This window comes from Lytechinus pictus, chromosome 11 (genome assembly GCF_037042905.1).
Source record: "Lytechinus pictus isolate F3 Inbred chromosome 11, Lp3.0, whole genome shotgun sequence".
Lineage (NCBI taxonomy): Eukaryota > Metazoa > Echinodermata > Echinoidea > Temnopleuroida > Toxopneustidae > Lytechinus > Lytechinus pictus.
This window is the reverse complement of record NC_087255.1, coordinates 28,852,051-28,865,869: the sequence shown is the minus strand read 5'-3', so window position 1 is coordinate 28,865,869 and position 13,819 is coordinate 28,852,051. Positions and strand designations below refer to the sequence as shown.

Here is a 13,819-nt window from a genome sequence, read left to right as displayed (position 1 = left end):
GGTCGTCGGCTTTACCTTGTTTTGTTTAGTACGACCCCACCTTCTACACCTCGCGCAAATTGGACTCTAAACACGAAGTGTTAGGGCAAAAAGGACATCCTTTCTAAAACATTTTAATTTTGTTTTATCATCCCCGCAAATTCGACCCTAAACACGTAATTGTCCTAGCGAAATAGATACCCTTTTTTCATTATTTTTGTGTTTTTGACACCCTTATCACGTTACGTACGTAACGTGCCCTATCGTGAAAAAGACATCCTTTTTACGTGTTTTTTTGGTCGCGCATGGTATCCACTCGTCAATGTAAGTGGCCCCCCCCGGCGTTGAGTCAGTAAAATACCAGGATTGGCACCACATGCTAGCTATTATTATTATTACCCGGGCTTTAGCTCGAGCTGCTGCTCCCAACTCAATGCATTGAAAATATCAATCTTGTAAGGTACCCATTCACATCCCCTGGGTTGAGTGCAGCACAATATGGATAATTTTCCATATGGGATATACAACTGAGAAAATACCAAATACATCATAGCTCAAAAACAAATTAGACTTATCAATCGGCGAAAAAATATCAAAACAGAAAGAATAACAATAATGTCTGTGAGTTTAAGTGTAGAATTTAGCACAGTTTAATAGGTTGGCAATGTGTGGAATTTAGCACATGATAAACACAAAGTGAAGTTGTTTCTTCTTGTACTGTCCTCTAAATTAATTTCATCTTAGTCCCATGTCAAAGTTGCCTTCATGCATAAACATTTTTTTTAAATAACTAAATGATAAGCAATACTGCCTTGTGCATCGTTGCAATCATCAGTGCTGTTTTATTTACAGTGTTGCAATAAATAGTACTCTTACATACATTGGGCACAGTTTAAAGAACAATATTCTGCTTAGAGCCAAGAGGGCATTAGTACTGTGTAATAGTACATACTAATGCCCTTCTTGTTCTCAAATAAAATCTTGTTCAGACAAGAACAGACGGGCTCAGCAATAATGCTTTGCAACATTTCGTTTCCATGGCGAATGGGATATGCTGCAAGGAAACAAATGCGGCCACAGCATAAGATGTGTTTTTTGCCGTGTGGATGCAAAAAATCAATGGAGTCATCAAATTTGTTAGAAAGATAGCACAAAATATGAAGTCTCATGGGTTTGTTTTCTCAACTTGGACAAATGGTAATGACAACGTGTATAGTGCATGTTTATCAACCAAGAGAGCTAGAGAGAGAATATAATTTTCATACTGTCCAGGATAACCTTTTCTTTGCTCCTTAAATTGGCATTAATCAATACTTTTCTATTCATTTTGATATGTTTGAAAAATAATAAATATGGATAAAACAATCAAAATGAATGAAAAAAGGCATAATTATAATGATAAGTTACCTATTTGAGTTTTAAACATTTTAACTTTCATCACATTGCCAATTTAGAGAGTATATGATGATTAGCTTTAGAAAATAGGTTTTATTCAGGAACGGCACAACATGCTATATGATACACTGTGTAAACACAGCAGTAAACGTTATTGAGCTTTGTCTGAACAAGACTTTAAGAAAACAAATTTACAATGTGAAAATGCAATCTACTCTTTTTTGTTTTAGCCCCAGAAGCTATTTCTGGGAAAAGTTTCACAAAGAGTTAATTTTTAAGTTGTGTATGGTATATAACATATCTCTACATTGATTAGAGGATGCCTGCTACATTTAACTTTTCATGAAACAGACCCCAGGCTTCATAAATGAACATACAAGTTAAAAAATCACATCATTCTTGCACCATAGCATAATCAAATACAACTCATAGAGCCGTACTTTAGCGAAAAATATAAATATATATATGTATGATTCTTAATATATCCCTTAGTAATATATATATCTCTCTATCTATTATCCCCTGACAATAGCCAAGTTACCAATACACGTATCATTTCTTTAGTGGCACAAGGACGTTCTGTATTCCAGAATGTCCTTTTGACACTTGGCAGATGAAATGATATGGGGAGTGTTTCATGAAATAGTAATTTTCACTAGCAAATTGCCAATCAAATGCAAGGATTTCGGTAGCTTTTAACAAAAGCCAGTGAAACTAACTATGTGTTTCATGTAATACTCCCGGTTGTGAACATTGCATATTAGGGGCAAAAGGCATTAAGTCTAATCAAGGATTTATGACCTATTGGTTCTGAAGCAGAACACCATACACTATGAACACCATGGTTTAACACTATCTATCTACTCGACTTAAAATATACAATACTATGTGTAATGCAAGTGAGAGGTAGAGAATAGAAGAGACAGACTGTCTGCTGCCCCCACTGCCCGCTGAGACGCTGGGAAGGTTGTGGGCTGCGTATATTTGCGTTGGCCTCGCCGTGACGTGACTGTTGTCTTTTTGAGGACTTCTACTTGATGGGACTTCACTGGATGATAAAGAAGGAGAAAGAAAAATGTAAAACATGTAAAAAATGTAGTATAATTACTTGAAGTAATAAATTCTGCAATTAAATATTGTCTAACTTTGCTACTTAACCAAATATAAATATTCCTGTTTCTATTCTTTTCTGATTTTGAAAATTTATTGATTACCATCTAATTTCCCAGGGTAACAACTTCAATTACAGTTTATGAGGCAGACACTAACCATTGAGCCACCATATCTATGACAATTATATATAGTTACAATAGTTTTTTTTTTTTTTATTGCCATGGGGAATTACTAAAGAAATGCTTAAGTGATTATTTACCTTATCCTTTCTAAAGGAATCCAAAGTTCATTGAACTGTCTATTATTTTCCGCCCTAACCGGAACAGGTACAGAGATAACATGACCAATCTCTGGCTCTCCTAGTCGTTGCCTCTTCTTTTTCCGTCTCCTGTCCCGCTTTCTATGCTTGCGACTGCTGCCCTCGCTTGTTTCCTCACCCTCCCCACCGTCCGCTGAACTGTGCGAGCTTTTAGAACTGGAGTAAAATGAAAGAAAATCAAGAAAAGGGAATGAATAAAAAGATTATTATCATGGAGGGACCGTCATTACATGTATATATAATCATGATCATTTTTTATGATCATTTTTTTTTACTGCCATTGATTTACAAAAAGCCAAATAATACCTCGGTCACATTTGTTCTACGGCGAGTTGAAAACAGACGTTTCAACATTTTTTGTACCAGCTACATATAGGTGGTTTGAATAAAAATGAATAAAATGGCTGTTTTCGACTCGCCGTACGGCCGCCGTAGAGCAAATGTGACCGAGGTTTAAACCATACAACAATAGACATGTAACAGCAAGATGTAAAAAAAAATTAACAGTTATATACCTATTGCAACAGTTGATAGTTATATGCGATAAATCCGGAGCAGTGTATAAGAACACTGTTAGAATTACTAACGTTACGATAATTACAATCAATAATTACACAACCTTGTAATATATTTCTTCCAACATGGATACTCCACATACCCAGACACACACACACACATTAAAAACATTTAAGAATCAAATAGTGAATTTTCTCGTCTTGTTTTTTTTTTCAAAATCATACAAAAGCATGCATAAGAAACAGAAGTCCAATATTTGTATTCCTCTTGATTTATTCATGAGCATATGTAACCACATTATTCTCTTTGTACAAACAAATTCAGAGGAAAAGGTGGAAGTATCTTGGTTTTTCTGTGGTCTATATCAAACCCCTCATCCTCTTAAGTATTTCCCACATTCCTCTCTTCAAATTAAAGGGAAAACTTTCTTAGAAAGCTTTCTTGAGAAGCTTTCTTGAGAATATAATAGGATTTCCTGCCGTTGTTCGTGGGTTGATATGTGTAAAACTGGATTTTCATGATTCCATTTGAAATCTTTTGTGAAATTATCAGTTAGAATATAGCCGGTGTTAACTTTTGAGTCTTCACTAAATAAGTCCTACCGTGTCTTGCATAAACAACATTTCCAACAAACAGAAATTTATTTATATTGTAAGAGAATGATTCTGCATGATAGCAAAGACAGGATTACATGTTTCAATTCAAGTGGGGAAAACTTTTGGAAATCTTCAGACAAACTATCAGTACACCATTAATACATTTAAAGATGGGCTAACATGCAAAGTTTTGGCAAATTATAATCCTCTATTGTACTTTAACATTTCGCCCATCATCTTTCCATGCTCTTGTTAATTATATATATATGTATATATTAATGATCTGTAAAATATGAATAGTGAATTCTGTGCAATTCATCTATAAAATTCCTTATTTTAATTGTGTGTTACATTTAGAATATATAAATAACATATTCTGTATGATATACCTTAATATTAGTGATATATTAAAAAAATATCATGTATAATTATACTTGATTTGAATGTATGAACCTGTTTTTAAGAAGAACATTTTAAAAATAGTTTGGATGTGGGAAAAATATAAATATACTCATATTCCCATCTTATTAATAATTCTGCTTAAAAAATGACATTTCTCTTTGCAATCCATTGACTCCCCCCATCCCCCCCCCCCCCGCCTTTGCCTGGCAGCTAACCTTGTTTTAGTTATTGCATTTTTATTCATTTATTGATGTAAGGCTTCCGGTCCAAATTTTTCAACCGAGTGGCAGTGCTGCTAGCACCAGACATTGGCTTAGAGATAGCCCCGCGCCTAGCACCGAGCGCGCCAGGGCTTGGCACCACAAACAAAGCCCCGACAATTGGCTGAATGCAACCGGAGCGAGTAGAACGGATAGCTTCTGAATGGGCCTAACCAGGCGCAACTAAACGACGACACAATGAGAGCTTTTAAGTGCAACCATAAAGATGTCGCACCACTCTAACGCAAAATCGGGACACCAGCATCTGACAAAGAAGCCAAGAAGCTACATGGCTCTAAATACCCCTGCCCTTCCCCCCTCTTTCTTTTCTGAAACAAAATAGAGACCTAAACATTGTCTACTACCATTAAGCTAAAAAGGTGATTGGAATTTATGATAATCCCTTGTATTGTGTGCGTAAATGGGGAGAAGAAAGGGGTATAAAGGGCTGTGGAGATGATACAGCTTTAACTGTAAAAGGTTATTTTAAGAGGTTCCATCTCACACAAGAAAAAAGATCATTCAACTCCAGCAGCTAGATTTCAAAGCGGTTTGAATTTAGAATGTATTCTGGTTAAAAACATCTTGAAAACTAGCAAAGGAATAGGAATCCATAACATTTTATAAACAACAATAATGAGAAAGGACAAAGAAATACTCATGGAAAGCGCACAAATGAAGCTCTGGAAAGGATTCTTTTTCGAATACAGCTGTGTATCAGCACCGGCGTGTGCTAACCATTATCAATGACCATCCATATATATTTTGAGGAGAAAGAAATTCACCCTGATGTAAAGTGGGTTTAAAGAACAAAATAATAAAGAGGAAAATTTTGATGAAAATGATGCAATTGTAACAAAATTTTGTCAAAGAATAACAGAATTATGAGTGTTTGAAATTCTGATTTTGTGACCTGAAGGGGATGGGACAAGCATACAATTTCACACAGTGCCATCAATGGCCATTGAGTACTGGCAGCACAGAAACGTTGTTGGCGCTAACAATGCGCTAACAGAGACCTCAGTTGCAACCCGGTAATGTCGCAGCGGTGCCCCATGTTACAACAACATGCTATTTACATCTTGGATCAACGTTTGACATCACAATCCAAAAGATGTGACTGCATGGCCTGCTGTTAGCGCTAACAACGTTTCTGTGCGGCTGGAACTGAGGCTTTGGATCAACCACTCTAATACAAGATAGCATGTCCATGAACGAGAATTGAAAAATTAAAGAAATATTTAATTGAACGAAGGATCCCAATCGCGGGGAAGAATAAGAATAAATCAATAGAACTATAAATGATATCCCTGAAAACTTGAGGGTTGTAATACCTTTTGAAAGAGAAACAGAGTGACAAATGCATAGTGTTGAGTTTACTGTGGTCGACCAAGCTCACAGAATTAGCGCTAATGAGTGACGTCACATGGAGGGGGAAACTTATGTGCATGTATCATGAAAAACACAAACAAAATAGATAATATTTTAAGACAAAGAAATAAATGGCCTACCTATTAAGTGGTGTATCTGTTGGTACATTGAAGACCTCAACCCCTGCTTTCCGTAAGAAGTCAAACACTGTATGATTGCCTAGAAAGTGACCTGGAAAATAAAATTTAAAAGAAGGATTAAATAATAATGGCCATTAAATTGTACAGTCAATTGCATGATTCCATTTACTTATTAATGGCTGCAATCATTGGCTTAATTGTAGTTAGAATTTTACCATGGTTGCACATATGGTAATGAACAGGTCTTTGCCAAGTGGCAATAATTATTATCAATGATGCGATTCAAGTTGTGTATAAACCTCAAAATGTAAGTAGCACAAGATATGAATAATAGCATATAATGTGATAAGCATGGTACATAAATATCATACTCAGAATGCAAATAGCAAACAATCACATTTATCCTGCCAGGTAGGGCAAGGTCTTACTCTTCATGTTTGGCATATCTCAAGTGAATGCTATACTCACACCGATTCCTAACCAACCTACATGTATAATATGTCATTGGACATAATGCAACAGATTGGTTGGTTCGGAGATGATTTTGCCAATGCGAATATAAATATAGCAATGGAGAAAAAGTACCAGATATGTCAATTTATTATAGGAATTTTTTTTTCATATAAAGGCATATTTGGATGTTTTCAAATTTGAAAGAAAAAATCAAGACAAGTTCAAAGTTTAGAGTCATCTGCACCGAAATTCAACAACTTGCGGCAGGTCAAACGCTGTTCTAACCGTAATCTCTGCAGTGTGTAAACTGGCCTTCAAGTTCACCTTAGCCTAGGGGAAGATAATACCTCATGTTTACACCAGCTGTTATATCTTATTTCGTTATCATTTCAAGTGATGATAACTCCACATTCAAGGGTGTCAAGCCCAAAATGGATATCTCCCAAAGACCACAAAACGAGCGCAGATCAGGGAGATCAACGAGATCAAGTAATCTTCAGAGAAGAATCCAAGAAACAAGCATTTGTGAAAATATTGATTTGTCCGTTGCTTGTCTAAGGTTATCCCTAAATTGAATGAAAATAACAATTCCTTATTCCATTTTCAACAGATGACATGACGGAAGACGGACTGACGGGTTCATCCGGGTTGGCAGAACAGATTCTTGAAATATCTTGCGTTCAGGATTCCTTCAATGTTCAGTGTGTGCATATATCCATCTTGAAGTAGTTGAATATGTTATAAATATTTCATCACAACTATTTCATCAATGCAAAAGATGCATAAACAAGAGAGTGTTTTCTTCATGGAAGTACATAAGCTCTGATAAAAAAAAGATTGGTTAAGGACTTAAGGTAGACATTATAAATACAAGATTCATTGGACTTAAGTTCTCAGTGTTTACCTCATGCCACAAAAAAGCACTTGATCATTGATGAGCATGAGTTGTCTGTGGCTTATCTAACCCAAAGGACTTGTCACCCACCCTAGATCTTTTTATTTCTTCTCCTCTCTTTACACCATCTTTCCATTGCCTTTGTCTTCTAATCTACTTGTCTCATTTCCAGTCATGCCCTACCTCAACAACAAACCCTGAACACCTTTGGTTTTCTGGCTCCTTTTTAAATGTTCCCTTCAAACTATTCCATTCCAAACCTATACATCACCCTCCTCTCTCCATCTTAGCCCATGTTTGCCCCCTCCTTTCAACCACCACACCCATCCTGCCCACAATCTCCCCCCATCCCATCCCATCCCAGGCCCCGCCCCTCTCACCCTTACCCCCATCCCTTCCACTCCTGTGACTGGCAACACCCCAGCATGTATCAAATTAAAGTGCAATGAAGGAGACTGGAGTATTTGAACATTCACAATGACCCTAATGGTTGAAATCAATGCTCTATCATGGGGATACTTGACTTGACTATCACATCAAGACAACATGGTATCGATGGGGCTAAAATCTTGCACCTGGAATTATAATTGGTGCCGCGACGGGGCTCCCTACAGTTCTTCATCTTTGCCAAGTTCAAACTCATGAGTTAACATGGTGTGTGGCAGTGGGAGAGCATACAGTGCAGGGAAGAGGACCACTTTGTAACATTGGTTCTATCTTTCTACCAAGGATGTTGAGGAAAAGCCACTTGGTCTACACCCACTTTGTCTACTTTCTGTTTGGCCTCATCCCACACCGTCTTCAGACCAACCAAATCTATTGCATTATGTCCAATGACATCTACAACCAAATTGTGATCTAAATGTCATCTACCCCATTTAGGTCTACTGTTTTGTGGAAATAAGACCAACTGTTCATTAGACAAAATGGGTATTAGACCACGTGGCGCATAAACCAAACAGCAATTAGACCAAATTAGCACATTTGGTATTAGACTATCTGAGATGTAGACCAACTGGTGATAGACCAACTGGTGTTAGACCAACTGGTGTTAGACCAAATGGATGTAAATAACCAGGATATTGGGTAAAGCACCCCTACCTTCCATCTTCCAAGAAACTTGGTGGGCCTGGTGTATACCATGCCTCTGCTGTTGTGGACCCAACAAGCCACCGCTGTGAACCCATTAAAACCACAAATGAACAAATTGCACCAAAATACTGCAGTAATGACTGGACGTTTGATAGGACTAGCACTAAATGAACATGATTTACAAAGTTGTTGTTTCCTTACGACAGGAAATCGATGCTTCTGGGATTATCATTTTACATAAATGTTAAATAGAGTGTATATGTCCCTCATTACCAAAGGTTAATTACTTACAAAAAAACACCAAAGAACAATAATGTGACGCAATTAAATGCTTGCTTCAAGAAACTTTAGGAGACCTCTCTGCCCTTTGACGAGTAGGCCTTATTGTTCTTGTTTCATATTAATAACAAATAATAGTTATCAAAGACATTCACCAATGACTATCCAATCAAAACAATCATAATTCATCTAAATTAGGAATTAACAAGGTCTGCATTAAATAAATGCCTAGTCATGTATAGAAACTCACAGCCCATGTAGCACAGTAGAATATACATATCGTTAAAAGCCCTTTACAAATTCATATCTTGAATTATTTGTACTATCATTTCTTTGTGGAATTATTTCAAGACCTCTGTATTGTATGGTAGGCTATTTCATTATTTTATTAGTTTCTGTTTTCTAAACAAAAATAGGACATCAAATGATGCCATATCAAATATATCAATTGGGATTACAACAACATAAAAATTCCTAACTATTTTCTAAACTATACCATTGTAATTTTTCTCTAGATTTGAACTCATAATTTTCTTTCTAAAAGTACAAGGTGATGAAAAGAGCCTTGGTCCTTGGCTGGCTTATTATGGGCTATATCACTTTCATGGGTGGATTAACCTGGTTTTATTGGGCAATTTGTGTCACTTTTGTTGTGCATCAGCTAAATTGAGCCCACCCAAAGCAGTCTAATGGCATCCCAAATGGTCCCGCCCCGTTCGCATCATATCAGCGTCCTCTTCACATCTAAAATATAATGCAATCGGTAAAGATTGTTTCTTCTGTGAAAGGTTCTTTTGAAACATTCGGCAATAAGGTTTATATCTTTCCAAGGTCTATTCCTTAATTTCTCTCTTACATATTTTTAGCTACTTCAAGATGGCTAGATTTTGCCTACTTGATTTGGCCTCATCAAAATTCATATTCATAATCCAACAATCATTTGCATACATCAGATGGTCCATTCCACATTTTTCTTTTCCACCAACCCCCCCCCCCCCCCGATCATCTCCCAATCGAATAAAGCTTGTCTTTAGATTAGGGAAATCTCCCTTGTAACACCTCCACACCCCCTCCCTGTTCCATCTCCCTTCCCCTCCATGCACCCCTCCCCATTACCCTCTCCTCCACCACCCTCTTGTATCGACCGATGCTTTCAATCCTATCTCCGAGTATCACCTCTGCATTTACACAAAAATAGAGTTTGTTGTCGTTGGTTGACCTCCGAATCCTGGTAGCAAGATGTTGCCAATTTAATCACAGTTATATATATTTCACAAACAGATCTCCGCACAGATAGTGGGATATCACCATAAGAGGATTACGATGAAGAAATGTATCTCACTTTAGCCTTCTTTCATTCTGTTAAGCCTAATGACAATCGTTCCACTCTGAAAAGATGCCTCGATAAATCTTTTTAAAAAATCAAAAAAAGAGGGACATAGTTCCATTTGTTGCTGGAAGCTTTAGGGCTCGTCCCTCATAGGCTATTCATCGTTTAGTTTACTTTTTTCAAAGTAACCGTCTCAAGTCGGCACTCTTTAAAGCCACTGTATGTTCATCTTGGTAACACAATTAAATCCATTTAATGCCATCTCCTTTAGAGGTAATGATTTAAAGTATCAAAATGGAGCTTTTGTGAGTTTTTATTTGCAAGGATAATAGAAATGATCCATAAATCTACCTTGTTTAAATGCTCTTTAAATCGATGGCAGCTAAATGCAAGCAAATGGCATGATCTACGACTTTGCGCTGAATAAGACATGAATTCATCATCCGAGATCGGAATCTTTGTTCGGTGGTCCGGACTTGATGGATGCCTTTTGCAATTCTCCTGGATTTGATTTATCCGTTGGAATCAGAGGATATTCTACTGATCATCATCAAATCATCTAGATATAACAATGTATCCATGTTGAAGCCCAAGGCCCCCTTTGAGTATGACATCACGCAGCCATGACCTCTTATAACCCCTCTAAATCTTGTCATCGGAGAGGTTTTATAGGAACATCCCTACCGAGCACCACAATCTTGTGAACTTTATATCAAAGTATGACTGTAAGCAAAGGGGTTGCGCACCACTCACTGTGAAGTTCAGATCTCAGCAAGTTAACAATTTCCATACTACAAGCAAAAGATAAATGGACAAGGAATTCAGAAAATTAAAAAGAGGAATTTCTGAACTTCTTGCATCAGTTAAGTCTAAAGACCAAACCTTCCTAAATTATATTCATATACTTTTGTATTCTGTACGACATTTTGTATTGTGTATATGTCCAAATAAAAGTATACATTTCAGTAAAGTGAGGAGAGTGCTATACAAATGCTTGGTATATCATTACTTTTGGCATAAGATGCAGTGGGGGGGGGGGGGGGAATGGACATTTTAGAATGAAAATTTGTTTTTGATCTTTTTCCAACAAAAATGGACCATCCTTTAAAGTTGCTAGCTTGTAACTAGGACATTTATGATTTTCTACTTGTAGTAACTAATCATAAAATACATAATCAGGTTATAGCACTTTAAAATTGTACACTATTGCAAGGGTGTTAGTGTAACACCAAACAAATTAACCGTTGCATAGTGTCGTAAGATTTAACACTAGATTGTTTGCAGTAACTAGAGAAGTTCAAATTGGTACCAATTTTTTTTTCCAATTTTTTTTGTTCTCATCACACATCAATGTGTCTTGTCCTTATTTTAGACAACAAACTGCAGCTCTATCCATCTTCAGGGATGAAAATGTAAATTAATTAAGTTTTTGCATGTTTGGATGAAAGGATAGAAGCACAAACCACATAGTGTATTTTTTTGTCCCTTTTGTTTCGAATGAAGAGGTTCTCAATTGATTCAAAATGACAAGAGCATAAAACAGCATTGGAAGCCGCTACACTAGCGATGCAGGTAATAGTGTCTTTTCCCATGACCTCTACAATCGGCTGTACCTGAGACCTGTCACTCCGGACCAGTCAACGAATCAATCGTTATCATAAGCAGCGCCACCGTTGGTAAATCCCAAAATGCAACAGTGATGAGTTGTTCGGGAATATAAGAGGTATTTTGGTGGAAGACAATACCAGTGGCTTTCGGCGCCCTGATCAAAGGACTTGCCGCCCGCCTGTTCCCCGCCCCCATCAGGAATCTCTTTGGCTCCTGTTTGCAGTTTGATACAGGTGTTGGTTAAAGGGATTGACATGGTCTATGAAGTCAGACCTCTTGTGAACAGGGTCCAAAATTACATTTTCCATGCATCAGGGGGCTAGTTTTATTCTGAAGTTCATTTATGTTTAATCTAACAAGGGAAATTCTGTTCTAATATTTATTTGAGGGTCATATTTTTTCTTCTTTATTCATTGTTTTTAGGGCCCAGGGAGAAATCTTCCTTTAGGCCTTGTGCCCCAAGTAGTTATTATGTTGTGTTTTATTGGAAAGTTTCCCAGAGACATAGAATATATGTTAATAGGTCAGAATTCACTAGCAAAACTAACCGAAAAATATATTGAACCTTCTAAATTTGTGTAACTACCAAATGTATACAGTAGCTTTAAAGGCACATAGCTATGCATTATTATGAGAGGTTACTTGGGGTTGGGGTATATAAGGTTTTAATTCCCAGACTATTAAAAAACCCTCAATATATTTAGCAATAAACAAACTTTCAACACCTTAAATACAGTTTGTCTTCACCAGTTAATCCAAAATATATCTATCCGCTTTAAATAAAATCTTCTTTTGGAATTCAGTCGAAAAGGTGTAGAATCAACCTTAAAGAGGATTATGATTACGAAGTATAGGTGTCGGATTAGTAGCAGATCAAACTTAAATCATGATAAATTTAGAAATAGCATGCTCATGCTGTATAAGGCACTTCACACCATTTCAAGAATGAATGCATTTACACCCACCAAATGAGGAAAAATTGCTAAAATTTGCTAATATTTACTGCTCAGGAATTCCACCCAATCAGAAAAAGCATAGGCATTTGCCAATGTGAAAATATTTGTGATATGCCAATAAGAAATATTCCCAATTTAGTATATTTGTCATGAAAATTTCAAGAATGTTTGCAGTCACTTCTCCAATCTCGAATAAAATTTTTTGACGTAAAATCAGTAAATTTATCCAATAAAGCACATTTTTATTTTACATCCTTCACACTTAACAGTTTACATTCATCTAATCTACTAATTAATTGAAATAGTGAAATAGACTTTTGGGTGGATTTACCAAAACTAGCTTTAATATTATTGCTTATTATTGTTCATAACTACAATAAATATCACAAGTACTTATTATTCACTAACATTCTCATAATTGGGTTGGTGTGAACATGCCCTGTGCAGGCTTATTTTAGGTTTTTTACAGTGAAGTGTTAAAGATTAAGCAAGCCTATGTGAATTGTATGATCAGCCATTTGGAAAAGGCATACTATAATACTTGATCTAAAGTTCTTAAGTTTAAATAAATCTTTAAGAACTGTTGTTATATAAATAAATAAAAAATTAAATGAAACAAGATACCAAAATATTTTGATTCAAATTGTCCTATTTTTGCACTTAACATACTGTGTATATCTATAAAAAATAAATGGGAACATTATATTACTTTGTTATTTGTTGCTCTGTACATGATTAGATCAGGAAGCTAAACTATGTATTAAAAGATTGTATCCTACATTTGGAGAGCTTGCTTGGGACAATGTATCCAAAATGATAAAAATATTCAAAAAAGGACCTCAATTTTTCAATGTCCACATTTCAATTAACCCCTTTATAATTCATTTAGATCACATGTGATTCATTATCTTTCATTATGTCTGAAAATAATCATTCGATTAACCAAATCTAATTACAGGCTTTAAATGCTACCTGTTTGCAAGATGAATTACAAGAAAATGGAAATTAATTGATTTGGAAATTTGGAATGTACCATAGATACAAAGCTTTACAATCATTTAAAAAAGCCTTAATATTACTAAAAGTTAATATGACTGAAATTACGATAAATGTTG

At 36.1% G+C, this 13,819-nt stretch overlaps 1 long non-coding RNA gene across 1 annotated transcript; it reads right to left on the bottom strand.

Moving 5' to 3' along the window:
* Positions 1 to 613: 613 nt before the first annotated feature.
* LOC135155901 (uncharacterized) lies at positions 614 to 6,182 on the bottom strand. Its single transcript, XR_010295024.1, has 3 exons — positions 6,092 to 6,182; positions 2,747 to 2,962; positions 614 to 2,422 (listed from the first exon to the last, which is right to left on the bottom strand). It is a non-coding gene; the product is annotated as an uncharacterized LOC135155901 (long non-coding RNA).
* Between the last annotated feature and the right edge of the window lie 7,637 nt (positions 6,183 to 13,819).